Consider the following 17,065-nt stretch of genomic DNA (forward strand, 5'->3'; position numbering starts at 1 on the left):
ATTTTATTGGGGGGCAAAGGGACCTCAGCCCCTAGGAGTTGGCTCCTATGAGATTATTTCACAGCTGGTTTTATGATTTAGAAACAACAGCAATTGCCATACTTGCAGTTTCTCATTGATCCTAATTTCATAAAATTTAGCATAGCGAAAGTGTGTTGTCCTATTCATGACCACAGACTGTGCTAGCCTGAGACTCCCCTCCCCTAAAAAACATACTCAACACAGCCGTTGTTTTCTGAATTGATTTTGCTGTCTCAGCCTCACTAAAGCATCGATGCTTTTTTGGCTTCCAACTGAATGAACAATTTCCTAGTTAGACACACTGGATTTGGAGTTGGGTCAATAAAAGCTTTACTGTGCCCTTTTCTCTTCCCTCACAGAGCATACAAAAGAGCACTAAATTCCATTCATCCTTTCACTGGCCACTGTGGAATATTGAGCAACGCAGTTTTTGGCTTGGATGAAGAAACATGGCAAAGAACTGGAGGCGGCACAAATAGGAATTTTCTATTTCCCATGCTCGCTTGGGATGCATTTGAATTTCCTGCACTTTTTAACAGTTTGTCTCTGCCACCAAATTGCTCTGGAAAGCATAACACATTAGGTATCAAAAGAAGGTTTAGCTTAATCCCGGTGCATCTTATGTGGTTAACTGTAAGTTATTTGCAAAGAATCCACTGTGAGCGCTACTTGGCAGTTGATTTAAATGCCAAGGACTGTAGAACCAGTTTGTGAAAGCTCTCGCTCTCACTTGCACACATTGGGGAGGGGGAATGGCGAGCTCTAAGCACTGCAGGTTGGTGCTTTTTAAAAAAAGAAAGAAAGGAAGATTGTTTTCTTTAATCCTCCTGAGTAGCAAAGCCAGTTTCTCCTAAAGGTTCTGCAAAATTGCACAGCTGCTTATAGCAGAGGTTTTCTACCAGTGTGCCGTGGCACACAGGGTGCCTTGAATGATGGTCAGGAGTGCCGTTGGCAACACTGGTCTCTGTCCCTCTTTTTTCCCCACCCTCCTCTGATGCCCTCTTGCATATGGTTACCAGATTTTTATTTTTGGAAAGTTTTAGGGAAGTTTTTAATATTTAATGCTGTATTGTTTTTAACACTTGATTGGAAGCTGCCCAGAGTGGCTGGGGAAACTCAGCCAGATGGGCAGGGTATAAATTATTATTATTATTATTATTATTATTATTATTATTATTATTATTATTAAAGCTGAGTAGCAACAGGGAGTCAGTAGTGGGGATGCTGAGGCAAAAGACCCTGGGCCCAAGAATATGCATATTGTATAAAGGTGCAAAGTCCTTCTTTTGCACCCTGTGAAACATAAATGCGCAGAGTTTTTAAAAAACCTGGCAACAGCGTGTCACCCGCCCATGACTCCTGATCCTCCCCCAATCTCCTGCCTCCTTTCCTTTGTTTTGACTAATCAGGGGACGCTAAGGACTTGCGGACGGGCTGTCGTTGCCCAGTTTTTTTGAAAACCTCTGTGCATTTATGTTTCACAGGGTGCGAAAGAAGGGCTTTGCACCTTGCCTGGCAGAGAAACTGTGTGCCTTGCGCCCCTCCTGGGCAACAGCCGTCCTCCTGGGACTCCTGAGCCTCCCCCAATCTGTCAAAACAAAGGGGAAAGGGGGCAGGAGATCTGCACTGCCGGACATCCCCGGTTCCCCTTCTGAAGCCAGCCAGAGCCAACTGCGCTACCAAGCTGGCTCTGGGCTGCTGAGGCTGCCGCTGCCATGTTTCCCGGGGACAGATTTGCAAATCTGGGGACAGAATTTGTCCGGGGACAGATTAGCAAATCTGGGGACCATCCCTGGGAACCAGGGATGTCTGGTAACCCTACTCTTGTGTCTCTGCCTCCCAAAGGCTTGCATAGCTGTTTGTTGCGGTAGCTCTGGCTACAAGCTCCGCAGGCAAATGGTGTCTCAGGGGCTGGTCAGATGTTGCTGGTTGCCAGGAGCTGAGGTGGCCTTGGAGTAAGCAAGCTAGTGGGTGAGGGAGCCCAGCCAGCCAGTCTACCAGCCCTTGCTGTTGGGAATGGACAAACGAGTCCCAGGTCCCTGTGGGGCAAGGCAGAGCAGATGAGAGACCAGGGGTGGCAGGAGCGCCTGCGCAGAGGAGAGGAGAGGAGGCTGAGGAAACACTCCACAAAGGAGGGTGTTCAAAAAAGGGTGAGAGGCTGGCAGCTCTGTAGGCAAGGGGTGACATAACTGGGCTCCTGAGCCCCACAGGGGAGCCGCAGAAAGAATAGAGTTGGTCAAGGGAGCCATGAACTCAGAAAGGTTGGAAACCTCTGGCTTACAGTGATCACATTCATTGTTAGTCTTATTCGTTAAATATAGAAATAAAAACAATGACAACACGTTCCAGAACAAAAGGTCACAAGTGGTCATGGTGACTGACAATATTACACTTACTAGGGATGGGGCTTTTTTAAATAAAAAAAAAGAAAGAAAAATAATAATAATCTCCATGTTGAACTTATCCCCATGGATGTTTTCTAGTTTTTGTTTTCCTCCTTGATCTTAATTAGAAGTGATTTTTTTTTTTTTTATGCATTATAATCCTGCTATACACATCAAGGTTCCTAAAGGAACCAGCACAAGAACAGATGCATGCAACATTTCATATAACTATAAAAAGCTCTCAGTTACTAATGCATGAAATTATGCTTACAGAAATATAATACCAAGTGGGATGGACTCTGTTATATTTATTATATGCATGATATACCTTTTTTTTTTTTGCATGCAATTTTGCATTTAACTTGTATAGAATTATTTTGTGTGTCGTTCTTGTTTAAGTTTCACAACGCATAAGAGGCTTGGATATAACTTGGGTGGCCAATGTAAGAAGAGGTAAAGGTAAAGGGACGCCTGACCATTAGGTCCAGTCGTGACCGACTCAGGGGTTGCGGTGATCATCTCGCTTTATTGGCCAAGGGCGCTGGCGTTTGTCCACAGACAGCTTCCGGGTCATGTGGCCAGCATGACTAAGCCTCTTCTGGCGAACCAGAGCAGCACACGGAAATGCCGTTTACCTTCCCGCCGGAGCAGTACCTATTTATCTACTTGCACTTTGACATGCTTTCGAACTGCTAGGTTGGCAAGAGCAGGGACCGAGCAACAAGAGCTCACTCCGTCATGGGGATTTAAACCGCCGACCTTCTGATCGGCAAGTCCTAGGCTCAGTGGTTTAACCCACAGCGCCACCCGTGTCCCTAGCGCCACCATCCCCATTCAGCCACAAAGCTCACTGGGTGACCTTGGCCCAGTCATCAAGGATGAAACAGGGAGGAGAACCATGTGCACCACCTTGAGATCCTTGAGGCAGTGTGTAAATTTAACAAACAAGCAAACAAAGCTCAACATAGTAAGCTGTGTAGAAATCCATTCAGGATGGATTTCCCCTCCATCCCTGCTAGGAGCAGGATTGTATTCATAAGTAGCTTGCTGGATACAGCAGGGCTACTTTCTGGCAGGTGTGTTGCTGTCACTTACCAGCAGGTTCATGGTGGCAGGAAGGACACTGCCAGAGCTCATTTGTCACTCCTGCCGGTGCATTTGCACCATGCTGACCTCCTCACCAATTTGACCCTCCTGGAAAGCAACAGAGACCCACCAGTCCATAAACTAGCATGGCAGCTCCATCCTACCTGGTCCCGATTCTGCTGCACATCATTAAATTGCAGGTGGGGGACTTACACAGGGGAAACGGTGGCTTTCCTAAATCTGTTTGTTGAGTTTGTGGCCAAGATGACATTTCAGCCAGGGGTATCCCAGATTTGATGTCTACTCTTAGCAACTTCATCACATAAGATTTCAGATCTCTTTTTCTTTTTTTAAAAAAGTTTTATTTATAGATTTTTCAAAATACCATCTAATTTTAAAAAGAAAAAGAAAGAAAAAAGAAAGAGGAGAAAGGAGAAAAGAAAAATGAAAATTCAATATATTTCAATCAATTCATCAAATACTTTCTTTTAGTCAACTTCCCTTCCATGGTTTCCTCAAATTGTTTTTTTCTGATGCATATTCTGCTTATTCTAATTATTCTTACCTCCAATTTTTTTCACACTGCTTTTTTTTTTTACATTCTTACAATGATTTCTTAGATAATCTACAAATGGTTTCCAATTCTCTTTGAAAGCTGTCTCTTCTTGTTCTCTAATTTTACTTGCTTAACAAGTTTAACATGAGGTTTGAGTTCATCTGCTGATTTTATTTATATTTTTGATACAAACAATTATGTTCACGTGTTTGATTTTATTGGCATTTTTTAAAAAAAAATCTTTTAGATTGTTCTTTGGAAACCGCTTTTTTTGTTTTTTCGTTGAGTAAGTTGTATATACATTTTGTTAAATGAACGAATAAGTAAATTGAATCATCTTATACTCAAAATTTAATCTCTGGTGCAGAATGAAGTCCCATGGAAGTGGTCCAACGTCTACTAAACTCCCTACAGGAAAGACCCACCTAAACCCAACACTTTTTTTTCCAGAGGAGAATGAAAATTTTCCTATTTTGGTAAGCTTTTGCATGAAGGGTAGCATTAACTTTCTCATTGCCAAGGTGAGAGTTTACAATGTGGATATATGGTGGTTTTTAAGGTTGCTACATTTTATTGTAAGCTGAACAATATAACACAACACAATGGCCAATAACAATGACACTAAACACTATTTATAGACTAATACAAATGATCAGAAATTACAACCAAAGTCTCTAAATCTTCACCAGTCACTGTAGAATAATTCAAAAGTTCTATATATACATAATCTGTCACCAAATATCGCCTGGATAACCATCTGTTTCCGGATAACCATCTGTTTCATTCAATGCTTCATCAGCCAATCTTGATCAATTCTTCATCCACCAGACTTGTAAGAATTAATACGAGAAGGATGCAGTTCAATTTCTTAACAAGCCAATCTTACATGTAAGCAAATATAAACGCTGTAGAAAATATACTCTGGATCAGGGCTCATATGATACTGTAGTCACTGATGAACTCTGTTCCATTTGGTGACAGATTATGTATATATCGAACTTTTGAATTATTATGCCACGACTGGTAAAGAAGATTTAGAGACTTTGGTTGTAATTTCTGATCATTTGTATTACCGGTCCCATCACCTGCTGGCAAATGGAAGGGGAAGAAATGGAGGCAGTGAGAGATTTTACTTTCTTGGGCTCCATGATCACTGCAGATGGTGACAGCAGCGATGAAATTAAAAGACACCTGCTTCTTGGGAGAAAAGCAATGACAAACCTAGACAGCAATTTAAAAAGCAGAGACATCACCTTGCCAACAAAGGTCCGTATAGTTAAAGCTATAGTTTCCCCAGTAGTGATGTATGGAAGTGGGAGCTGGACCATAAAGAAGGCTGATCACCGAAGAATTGATGCTTTTGAATTATGGTGCTGGAGGAGACTCTTGAGAGTCCCATGGACTGCAAGAAGATCAAACCTATCCATTCTGAAGGAAATCAGCCCTGAGTGCTCACTGGAAGGACAGATCCTGAAGCTAAGGCTCCAATACTTTGGCCACCTCATGAGAAGAGAAGACTCCCTGGAATAGACTCTGATGTTCAGAAAGATGGAGGGCACAAGGAGAAGGGGACGACAGAGGACGAGATGGTTGGATAGTGTTCTCGAAGCTACCAGCATGAGTTTGACCAAACTGCGGGAGACAGTGGAAGACAGGAGTGCCTGGCGTGCTCTGGTCCATGGGGTCACGCAGAGTCGGACACGACTAAACGACAACAACAACAACAACAACAACAACAACAACAACAACAACATAAATAGTTTTTAGTGCCGTTGTTATTGGCCATAGTGTTGTGTTATATTGTTCAGCTTGTCTATATTGCAACACGGGTTTGTTTACGGATTACATCTTATTGTAAGTCATTTTGGGTTCTCTCTCTTTTACAGAGAAAAATAGGTTACATTTTTAGAAATAAATGAAACAGGGCTTTTGAATTGGAGACTCAAGATAGATTTGCATGACTTATATTTCCTCCATAGCAGTCTTTTTTTTTTTTTAATTCAAGAAGTGCTACAACAAAAAATGGAATGATGACTATTATTGCTATAGGCATAGACCCAGATCAGGGGAAGCAAGGATGGCGGAATCAACAGAATTTAACTGAAGCAAATCCCATTCCATTTGTAATCTGTATTTTATTATTTTGATATGAGGGGGAAGAAAGGAATGAACTCCAAAAAAGGAAGTTGACCACTTGGGGAGGAGGAGGTGGGGGAGGCAGAACCAGAGAAAAATATAAAATAAAATAAAAAACAGCTGTTTGGCTTAGGGGAAGAGAAAGTCTTCCCCAGTGACAAATTTAAAATCAGAAGGAAATTGCATCCAAAGAGATGGCCAAGTTGATTGTCTCAGAACTTACATAAAATAGTTTGGCATCAAAGGGGAAGGAAAAGGAATGTCTCCAAAATCCAGGAAGCCACAAGGAACCTTCCAGAAACAAAACAAGAATGAGAGGGATGTATAATGCAGTCTTTTAAGGAGGGGGGAAAGCACCCATGTTTCAATACATTTATTTTTTTAAGCAGCATTATTTGTGCATCTGATCTACTGTATATCAGCAACATATATTTACTGATCTGCAGGAAAACATTAACGACGTACGTCCTGTAGCACCAACTGGACCATTCCCAACAGCGTTTCAAGATGGATTGGGAGGAAGAGCAAAAATGGAGCCATGTGTGAATCTGCTTCTGCCATAAGAGGAGAACACATTCTTGGCTTGCTCAGACACCTTCCTGCAGTGTACACAGACTTCAGTTTTTGCAGCACTGATGGAATAAACAGGGGGTGTACAAGACCGAAGACCAGTATCTCATACTCGGGAATTGAATGGAATCCCGTTGTCGGACCCAGTTTTAAAATAAAACCCAGGCACCCTCTTCTCTACAGTTGGGAATGACTGACCTGCTCATTCCTGTGCTACATCAGCCATCACCATTGCTGCAGTTGACAAGAGGGTGTACTATAGTATTCAATCCATCAGTCATCACGTGACCTGAGGAGCCAATAATATCCCATCCGACCTTACAGACCTGCTAATCCTTCCTGGCTCTACAGTCTGAGTTAACTGGTTGCTAAGCTGCAGGCTGAGCTTCATATAGACTGCTTGACTCCTAGTTGAACCTCTGTAGGATGACCGGCTTGCCTGCCTGCCGCTTTCCAGGCTGCTATTCTTGACATATTTTGCAACCCAACACCCAAAACACCATTAAGTATCCAATAAACCGTGCAGTGCTCATTTTTCTCACGTCTGGACATTGGGGACTATTGTAATGAGAGAGGTGGTGTTGGATGGAATTGGTCCGCTCAGTTTTTACCGCAGAATGGGGATTATTGGAGCATGCCGGTTTCACTCAAGCCTAGTTTGGGCTCATCACTTAAGCACTGCCTATTAAGAAACCCAGAGGCAGTTGAAGGTAGCAAATGGGGCACTGCTCACCAAATGCATGTTGCCATCAATCAATTCTTGCCTCCTTGCCTTCCTATTTATATCCTGTCCAGGGTCTGGCATTGCCTGTCAGCTTCCTCCTCCTTAATCTTCAGGGGCATTCAGACACAGAGAATATCTGTCAGGGACTGGGCAGAGGGGGAATAGTAGAGACCGCCTCCCCATCCTGACCCTTCTAAGGAGGAGGAAGAGGAAGACAGTATAGATTTACAACAGGGGGTTGAGGGAGCTCACAGCTCGGAGGCAGATGAGGGGAGAAGCTGGGAAATCATGGAAGAGCCAGAACAATGCCCAGAGGACAGAGTGTCATTAGAAAGCATTCCAGACCCTCCAACTCCCAGAACCTGGCAAACCTTAAAAGTAGGAGAGCAAAGAGCTCAAAGACAGAGGGCAGGTAGCAGCACCCGTAGGAGAAATGATGAGACTGACGAATGAGGAAGTGGGAGAGACTGGTGGTGGAGATTCATTTGGGACAACGCCATTATCCAAGAGGCTGGGTTCTATAGCCTCTCTCTGTAAAGATTGAAATAAAAAAGGACAGAACAGTGGTACCTTGGGTTACAGATGCTTCAGGTTACAGACTCCGCTAACCCAGAAATAGTACCTCAGGTTAAGAACTTTGCTAAGAACACAAATCGCGCAGCGGTGGTGTGGCAGCAGTGGGAGGCCCCATTAGCTAAAGTGGTGCTTCAGGTTAAGAACAGTTTCAGGTTAAGAATGGACCTCCAAAACAAATTAAGTTCTTAACCCATGGTACCACTGTAATAAACTTTTCTTTGTCTTTATACTTTACTGGGCAACCAGCCAGGAGCCACTGACAGAACCCTGACAATATCAGACCCTCCAAGTGTCCCTATTTTCCAGGGACAATCTCGATTTATATAAGCCGTCCCAGTTTCTGATTTTATCCTGGAATATCCCACTTTTCCTTAGGGCACCCCCAGGGCTTTTTCCCCCTGGGGGTATGCAGGAGTACACATACCCCTAAACATTTTGTGAATCTAAGTTTGGCCTCATTGAGGGGCAGTATTTCAGTATGAGTAGGAAAATGAGAGTACCCCTTTTGAGCACTGGGCATCCCTGTTTTCATCAGAGAAATGTTGGAGGGTATGAAGTTATCCAAACCCCCAGGCCATCTGAAGGCTGAAGTATAGGGAAGTTTTTTTAATGTTTCATGTTTTATTATATTTTTATTTATATCGGAAGCCGGCCAGAATGGCTGGGGCAACCCAGTCAGATGGGTGGGGTATGAATAGTAAAATTGTTGTTGTTGTTGAATAGGATATCCCTATTTTCATCAGAGAAATGTTGGAGGGTATGGAATATTGCAGTGGATTTCCTGATTATAATGCTAGCACTTCTACTCCATTTTCCAAAGTTGCTTTCACACCGCAATACCTGTTGCATTATGGAACTGGGACTTTTTGACCAATATACCAGCTTATCATGCGAAATTTCATTCACAACAATGAGCGTGGTGTGACACAGTGATGAACATCATTGGACAGCACACTTGTTCCCCACCCTTTCCACGCATAAGTGTTTCTGTCCCCCTGAAATTCACCATGGCAAACAGCAAGGAAGAACTGGTATGCAATTAACCTAGCAAGATGTTAGCATTTTCAGCAGTGTAAGTTAGAACTAAAATTAATGGGAGGGGTAGAATAAGATTGGGGAAACTAAGAAGATGTGTGAGAAAGTGACATATAAAAGGAACCAAGGTAAGAGAGGAAGAGAAGCCTGTCAATGATTGTATTTTTGAATGTAAGAGAATATGTAATATGTAGCTCATTTTTTCCGATTTTCTTATTACTTTCAGTTTTTTCTTCTGTTGAAATGTACCAGAAATGCAAATAGAAGAAGAAGAAGAAGAAGAAGAAGAAGAAGAAGAAGAAGAAGAAGAAGAAGAAGAAGAAGAACTGGTATGCTGGTATGTCACACTGAATTTTGTCACTTTATCCCCTTTTCTTAATGTGGTTGCAGACAGATATATTTTTTTCTGGAAGTGATTAGCATGGAAATGAGTACTACACTTTCACTAGATTCGTCTAGATTTCTGGAAATGGCCTTTATGTCATGTGAAAGTTCAAATATAATGCCGAAAATAGCAGCTAGTGATTTGTCGGCGATACGGAATATGCTGCCATGTGAATGCAGACTTAATATTGCTCTTATGGAACTCAGCAAGGAGGCAGACCGGGACAAATACCTGCCACTCCAGACTCAAATATTGAAAAATCTCACCGTTTTGCAGAAACTAAGTTTTGCAAAATGTTTGCTATCCCGGCTGATAAGGGTTAAAAATAAATAAATAAATAAACTCCGCAGAATTGGAATATTCTTTTCCATTTGTCCAAACTCCAGAAATATTTCCTTGTCAACAGGAAACTCTTGATTTACACAGACACTGGGCTTCATCAGAAAAATGTCAGGTTTTGTTTTTGTTTGTTTCTTTTTTTGCATGTGTGTGTCTTTCTTTATTTCCCCCTATAGGCAGAATACCTTGCCAATATTATATGTTCCCCTCCACTTTCCGGCTTTAAACTGAGAACCAGATGTGCTGAAGGAATAGGAAAACAGTCAGCATGGACAATAGATTTTATTTCTTAAAAAAAAACCAACCAACCCTCCTCCTCCAATTCATCTTAGGGTTCACCCTTCCCCACAGCTACTTCCAAATTAAAATCCATATAACAGTTGAGCCCTTCACATTTCATTACGCAGGGGAAAGGCTTTATTAAAAGCAGGTACAAGCAGATAGAGGGGGAAATCCTAGGGTTTTGGGTGCAGTCATTACTTATATTAAGGACCATTGCCAAGCAAGCCATTCTGCATCTCCTTCTTGGTTCACCTTCCTGGCATTCAAAAGTACTAAAGGCTCTATGTAAATGGACGAAAGGCTCATATTCCTAAAGTGAAGATGGACCCAATTTCCTTTGGCCTAGAGAAATTTAATCCATCCCAGTTTTATTAATAATTGAATCCTTCTGGGTCATCCCCCCCAAAAAAAAATAACAAAGATAACTATGGATAGAGTAAGTTTGCGTTGACAAGTACAGCAGTGCTTTTAAAAAGGGAGCCTGTGGCCTTGCTTACAGCACCTCCAAGTGTTCCTATTTTCCAGGGACAGGCCCAGATTTACAGACGCCATCCTGGTTTCTGATTTGATCCTGGAATGTCCTTCATTTCCTTAGGATGCCCCTGTTTTCATCAGAGAAATATTGGAGGGTATGGTGTTAGCCGACCCCTGAGCCGTCTTAAAGCAGCCCTGTATAGGGAAGTTTTCTTGGTTTGATATTTTATTATGTTTTCATATATGTTGGAAGCTCTACCCAGAGTACTTGGGGCAATCCAGTCAGATGATGGAATAGGACGTCCCTGTTTTCATTGGAGAAATGTTGGAGGGTAGGTGCTTCATTTAATATGTCTCTCTTCTGATGTGGAAACCCCTCTCCCAGTCCCCGCTGTTCAGAGACTCTGTACTTGGTGGTTCAGCAATGAATTCTGCACTCAGGGACACTCATTCTTGTTCGTATTTTACATCTTCCTCGTTTAGGCCTGGAATTGATTAAATCATGCACTCCTACAGGGCCTTGTAAGTTGAGGCACCAAGGTTGTAGAATCCCTTACCCCCAGGAGACCCACTTGTCTTCCTTTTAATGGCATTTAATGACATTCCCATACGTTCCCACCAACCTATATTGTTCTGTGGCACCTTAGATTTAGTTTTGCCTTCTATTTTGTATTTTTTAAAAAATAAAAATCCATAGTCTGGATTTTAACTCGTTCCCCCCATTTACTTTTATGGATTCTACATTGCTTTTTTAAGGGAAGTGTGAGCTGCTTTGGGGAATGAAAGGAGGGATATACAGTGGTACCTTGGGTTACATACGCTTCAGGTTACAGACTCCGCTAACCCAGAAATAGTACCTCGGGTTAAGAACTTTGCTTCAGGATGAGAACAGAAATCGTGCTCCGGCAGCACAGCAGCAGCAGGAGGCCCCATTAGCTAAAGTGGTGCTTCAGGTTAAGAACAGTTTCAGGTTAAGAACGGGCCACCAGAATGAATTAAGTACTTAACCCGAGGTACCACTGTAAATATTTTCATAAATCTACCCAACTCCAGCCACTCTCCCTTTTACCTACCACTACACATAGTAAGCGACTGTGCTCAGGGTGCAGGCCAGGTACAGCTGAGCGAAATGAGAAAACAGGTTCCCTTCTAGCATCAGGTTTGTATCATGAGAGTTGCTGTGCCCCTGCCGGAGCTGCAAAGGTAGCACCAGAAGCTCTGGCTTGCATCACAACTGAGCATGAGAGTAGAGCACTAGAACTGGTTGTTCCTCCACTTTCCATGGAAGTCTGAGGAAGAAAGGGATATTATGCTATATACAGTGGTACCTCGGGTTACAGACGCTTCAGATTACAGACGCTTCAGGTTACAGACTTCTCTAACCCAGAAATAGTACCTCGGGTTAAGAACTTTGCTTCAGGATAAGAACAGAAATTGTGCTCCAGTGGCGTGGTGGAAGCAGGAGGCCCCATTAGCTTAAGTGGTGCTTCAGGTTAAGAACAGTTTCAGTTTAAGAACGGACCTCCGGAACGAATTAAGTACTTAACCCGAGGTACCACTGTAATTCTATATGTTAAGGTCCTCCGTTAGGGAACATAGGGAACTGCCTTAAGCTGAGTAAGACCATTGGTTCATCTAGGATCAAAAAAGTGTTGGAAATGTAAAAAAAAGGAAGGCACATTTTATCACATGTGGTGGGAATGTAAAATTGTTTAAAAAATTTGGGAAATGATATATAATGAATTGGAAAAAAAATGTTTAAAATAACATTTGTAAAAAAACAAAACAAAAAGAAAACCAGAAGCCTTTTTGCTAGGCATTTCAGGTCAAGAACTGCCGAAAGAAAAATGGAAAATATTTATGTATGCTACAACAGCAGCAATAATTTTATTAGCTCAAGGTTGGAAGAAAGAAGAAGTACCAACAAAAGAACAATGGCAAGAAAAATTGATGAACTATGCAGAATTAGCAAAGTTAACAGATAAATTGCATAAAAAGGACTTTAAATATGAATGGGAATCTTTTACAATTTATTTACAAAAACAACATAAAGAATTGGACTCACTGGCAGGTTTTGAATAAACACCACAATTTTGTTTAATTAAAACATGGAGGAAGATAATGTAATGACATTTTATGTATATTAACATGCAGAAGATAACAACTTTTGTAACAAACCAGAAAGGGAAGATGAGGGAAGTCACTGGGGGGTGGGGATGAAAAATGTAAAATTGGACAATTGTTATTTGTAATTTGTTATAAAAGAGGAAATTTAATTTATACACACACACACACACCATTGGTTCATCTAATACATTGAGTTCTCCATCTCAGCTACGTCCGTTGGTTTTAACAGCCATTCCAATGGAAGAGGTGTATTGTGATTGTGGTCTACCACTTTTGCATGCCCAACTTCGATATTTTGGACATCTTCAGGTGTGGAAGCTTGCCTGTTCCCTCCTGCTCTACCCACATATATGTACACTGAGAGATACAAGGAGGACCTAGAACAAAACATTGCACTCTAGAACGCTCCTTTTCAGATTTTCAACTACTCCCTCCAAATCAGTTTTCCATCGTTCTAATGACGAGTATGTTGGGGTTAGCCTTTGGACTGCTTCCTCCCTTAGAAAAAGTTCCTTTTTTACTTCTCCAAACAATGAAGTTCACCCCAATCTTGCTGATACTTCCTTCTGGCGTGTCAATGATGCTAGGGTGTTTGGAGGAGGGGCAGGGCAGGGTTGATTACATATAGACTAGGGATGGGGAAGAAATTTGGTTCAGTTTGCATTCCGGTGTGAACCTGCCTACTTCACCCTATCCAAAGCAATATCCAAACCAAAACACAGCTGTCCTTCAAAATTCGCACTTCCCCAAATTTCGCAATGCAATTCTCCAATGAAATAAGGAGTGCAAAATAAATAAGTATCTATTGGGGGAAATTCACACAAACATGCCAACAAATGTTCATGAGAACTTTAAAAAAAATATATCACAAACTGGTGTTGAAATATGGAGACCTGAGCTTATTTTTGGGGTGGGAGTGGGGAAATGAGAGAAACCAAATCTGTCAGGTTCATCCATCACTAGTAAGGAATAGAACACAGAAAATCGAGTTCCCAGTCTGTATATATGAGAAAAACACCCCATAACTCAGCAATAATTTATTTTCACAAGAATCCTGTAAAAATCTCCCTCCCCAAAGACACACATACCTTTCTACTATTTCAGGAAAATATGCAAACACTAGCTTACATTGTTTTATTGATGTTTGTTGTTGTCGATATGTAATGATCACAGCGATTAGGGTAAGTAACACCAAGGAACCTGGTTATTTATTTAAAAGTTTGGAACAAACTGAATAACATTAAGTTTTTTTCAGTGAATGCTGACATCTACTGCAGGACCTTTTCACATATTTTGTCCAGTCCTTGACTGGCAGAGTGAATGTCTGCATTGTGGAGAAGCAATTTCATTCACTGATTATTACCTCCGGTCTGAGTGCAGCAAAACAATCTCCAACAACATCTGTTAATGTCAGCAGGAAAGCTTTTCCTATCCTAATTGTATCAAGGTAGGATGTGAAATGTGTTGAATCATTACATAAATTACAGCTGCCTTGCCGAATGCATCCAGTATTCCGGACATCACTTAATGGTCATTTATGAGACAGGCGCCCCACTATAACTGAGCATTAATTCATCAAACAAACTCAGATTTATTTGTTAAGAAAGAAATACTCAGCCACTCAGCAACCTAGAAGCTAGCCAACTGCTTTAAAGCTGGTAGACTGCATTTCATCTAAATGATTAGAAAGCAATTTGGGGATATTTGTTCATTTTCTTTCATATACTGGCAACAGAATAATCTACAATAAATTTGGTCTTTTAAATGTAGCATTTATTTTATTTTATTACTAATTTCACCACTTCCATTTCTCCAAAGTCTCGTGATTTAGCACATAAACTGATGTTACGTGCATTCCATTTCCACCAATGGTAGAAGATTCCAGAGGCTTTTTACAAGGTCAGCTTCCTCGTAATAGTTGGAGCTAGCTGAACTCCACAGCACCATCAACCCAGAATCCTAATACTCTGGAACAATGGTTTGTAAAAACTTGAATCCACGGTGAAAAATGTTCAAGATCAATTTTCATTTGTCTGTTTGCTTAAGATTCTTATAGCTCAGGCATCTATATGGGATTTCTGGGGCCCATTGGACTTTATTGTCGTAGTCAAAGCAACAGGAGAGATCAAACATAACATTCAATTTAAACAGAAAATGTCGCTTAGATCACAAGCACCCCTATTGTGCATGTACACATTCATAGGTTTTACTGTGGTTTTATATATATATATATATATATATTTCCTTATTTAGCACACATTCAACATTCTTAGGCACCGCCAAAGAGGACACGGTCTTGCATGATATTTGCAGATGTTATTGTACAAATAAATATTATCATTTATCTGGAAAAACAATACATCTCACCATCATGGAGAAAACATTGTCACCATTCATGAACAAGAAGGAAGCATCAGCAAAAGCTCAGGGAAACAGCAGCATTTAGCACTGTCCAAATATAGGTATCATACAATGGAAGGGTACTCTATCAAAATTGTTCTCTTTTCTCTGATAGCTGAAAACAATATCAGTCACAAAGTCTCCATTACTATATGTAACATTTCAGAGCCCAACTCCAAGCTGTCTTTTTTAAGCCAAAGGCCTGAGCCTCTTTGTTCAAATTAGATTAGGATATACAACTTGTACCCCAACGTGCATCAGCAAACCACCTAAAACGTGAGTAAAGAAACTTCTCCACAACTACCTTCATCTTGGATCAATCACCCAATGAACTGTGTTAAAGCATTCTAGGCATCATCATAGGGCTCGGACAACATGGCCAGATGTAAGTACCTAGAATATGCCCTTTGACCTTTCGGTTATGCTCCATTTTGCTCTTGGGCAACTCCTGTTGAGAAGATCCTGCAGAGCAGATTTTCTGTGCATCACCTGCTGTGGGCTCTTGCAGCCCCAGGAATTCACGCAGGGCCCATCTGGTGGGTAAATATTAAGGTAACCTAGAGGTTGGCCACGTCGGTTTAAAATATGCAGGTGGCAGAATCATTATGCCAGGACGTGCTATCACAAACACAGCGCTGAAGCCCTCTTATTGTTTAGTTACCTTATGTTTTGTGCTACGTTAACATAAAGCAAACAGATCCAGTGGTCCAAGACTCAATTTTAATCATATCAAATGGCTCACTCTTCCTAGCTGGAGGAAACTCAGTATAAAGCTTCACTTATATTAAAATTTTGTTCATCTTGTTCAAAATATATTCATTGTTGGGCACCTTTCTCTCCCCCTCCCTTTTAATGTGTGCCTTTTTGTAAACATTCCTTATTTGAAGAACTGCATCGCAAAATTCAAACCAGTGTGAATTTTGGAGCACGGCTGTGTTTGGGTTCTCAAATTGTTTCCGAATGTGAGCAATTGATTGATTTGCCTTTAAATGTGAGCTGAATCAAATTTCTCTCTTATACCTAGTCGTCATCACAGCCTTATCCTCCATGAATGTGTCTCATCTTGTTTTATAGCTATCCAAGTTGGTGGACATTGTGGCCTCTTGTGGGAGCAAGTTACTGTGTGCTGCGTGAAAAAGTGCATTCTTTTGTTTGCCCTGAATCTTTTGAGCTTCAGCTTCATTGCTATATACCTGAAGGAGCGTCTCCACCCCCATCGTTCAGCCAGGACACTGAGGTCCAGCTCCAAGGGCCTTCTGGCAGTTCCCTCACTGCGAGAAGTGAGGTTACAGGGAACCAGGCAGAGGGCCTTCTCGGTAGTGGTGCCCTCCCTGTGGAATGCCCTCCCTTCAGATGTCAAGGAGATAACTATCTGACCTTTAGAAGACATTTGAAGGCAGCCCTGTATCGGAAGGTTTTTAATGCTTGATGTTTTTATTATGCTTTTAGAGATCCTGTAAGGCACCCAGAGTGGTTGGGAAACCCAGTCAGATGGGCAGGGTATAAATATTAAAGTTGTTGTCGTTGCTGTTATTAACACTTAAGAAAGCTGACATAGTCACTCATGATGGTGGTGGTGAGTGGTTGGGGAGGGAGAACCGTACGTCTGTTGGTGAGTGATTCTCACACTGCAATCCCTCTTAGAAATGCAACATTTGAACTTATTCAGTCTCAGATGTACAGTTCAAAGGGAACTGTATCGGGAAGCATTTCCACAGCAATAACTGGGTGTGAGATCATAGAAATGGGAATTAAGAAACATTTTCAACTCGGAATGGCATTTTCAACTTGGAATCGGCACATCTGTCTTGTGCAAAACCAGACTGGGCCGCGAGAGTTCTGGTAGCACAAGGATGGAAGACTGAAGAAACCCCAACTAAAGAATCATGGCAAGAAAAATCGATGGACTATGCAGAACTGGCAAAACTGACATATAAGCTACGGGACAAGGATAACTGTGACTTTAAGGA

General features: G+C 41.6%; 1 long non-coding RNA gene across 2 annotated transcripts in view; it reads left to right on the forward strand.

The window, feature by feature from the left end:
- Positions 1-17,065, forward strand: part of LOC310761292 — an 83,429-nt gene that overhangs the window by 52,534 nt on the left and 13,830 nt on the right. For both annotated transcript variants that reach the window (XR_014547339.1, XR_014547340.1), the window contains exons 4-5: positions 4,415-4,523; positions 9,315-9,425. This is a non-coding gene — a long non-coding RNA (uncharacterized lncRNA). The remainder of the gene's footprint in view (positions 1-4,414; positions 4,524-9,314; positions 9,426-17,065) is intronic.

This window comes from Podarcis filfolensis (assembly GCF_964270895.1).
Source record: "Podarcis filfolensis genome assembly, chromosome: 4".
Classification (NCBI taxonomy): domain Eukaryota; kingdom Metazoa; phylum Chordata; class Lepidosauria; order Squamata; family Lacertidae; genus Podarcis; species Podarcis filfolensis.